Source organism: Etheostoma spectabile, chromosome 23 (genome assembly GCF_008692095.1).
Source record: "Etheostoma spectabile isolate EspeVRDwgs_2016 chromosome 23, UIUC_Espe_1.0, whole genome shotgun sequence".
Classification (NCBI taxonomy): domain Eukaryota; kingdom Metazoa; phylum Chordata; class Actinopteri; order Perciformes; family Percidae; genus Etheostoma; species Etheostoma spectabile.
The window spans coordinates 2,474,120-2,475,316 of NC_045755.1; the positions used below are offsets into that span (position 1 = coordinate 2,474,120).

At 41.1% G+C, this 1,197-nt stretch overlaps 1 protein-coding gene across 5 annotated transcripts in view; it reads left to right on the top strand.

The window, feature by feature from the left end:
- The window catches only part of LOC116673407 (anoctamin-4), an 88,545-nt gene that overhangs the window by 40,914 nt on the left and 46,434 nt on the right, over nucleotides 1–1,197 (top strand). The gene's annotated exons all lie outside the window — the stretch shown is intronic.

Genomic DNA, 1,197 nt, shown 5'->3' on the forward strand with positions numbered 1-1,197 from the left:
GATGTCAGAGTGAGTGGGCTGCCAGTGCTGGACCAGCATCCTGAGCGGTTGAGGGGGGTTTGTTACCTTGCTCAAGCGCACCTTGGCAGTGACACTACTCCCTACGGACTGAGCTACTGCCACCCCAAAGGAAACATCAGAGTGTGTGCCCTGATCTTCTTTGTAAGGCGTTACATATCAGGCAACATTTTGTGCGATGGTTCTAAGCTTAATTGCCAACAGTGTTTTTTACATGTTTACTTTTTCACTACATTGAGGAACAGAGGCAACCAAATGTTCCACACAGCCATCCATGTGCCATTGCAGCCACGTAGCCTCCCAGTAACAACTTTTTTTTAGGCTTCTAATCGACCAACATCTTCTTTTTTGCGTGACTGGCCAACATAGCTTCAGGGTAAGATTTTTCATGTTAAGGGAGATATATTTTTTAAGTAGTGCTTTTATGGACAGGTTTTTTCTTTTGACCGGAGAAGGGAAAATCCCAGTTTACAAGACTACCCGTGTACGTGTGGACGAGGCCTTAGTTTAATGAAGTGACCGTATCCACTTCCTTGAAGTAGCATGCTCAAAAACCAAGTTTTACTTTTATATCATAACATAATTGCAATCAACATAAATCAGACACCAACAAAATGATGAAGCTTCCCTTAAATTTAAATTTAAAACATGTATTAAGCAAACCATTCATTAATGTGGCTCAGGGGCAGAGCGGTCAAGTGCCAATCGGAAGGTTGGTGGTTCAAAGTGTCCTTAGGCAAGACACTGAACCCTGAGTTGCAGAGTGTAAATGTGTGAGTGTTTATCTGATGAGTAGGTGGCATAGTGTGTGAATGGTTCCTGAACTATGTAAAAGCACTTTGAGTAGTCGTAGAGACTAGAAAACAGTCCATTTGATATTTTGGCTAGACCGTGGTCCAGCAGAGCCTGGGGCCAGCCATACAACCTCGAAGCTTTGTCGCTCTGTCGCTGAGTGATGAAGTTCCACCATTGGTCATAATGAGCGTGTTGGTTAGATAGATAGATAGATAGATAGATCGATATTCATTGATCCCCAAAAAAATGGGAAATTACGGTGTTACAGCAGCACACGTACATCAGTCACACAACACAGAGTATAAATATAAATGAGATACAAGGAAAAAATATACGTACATACAACATACATGAAATAATAATAATAATAATAATAATAATAAT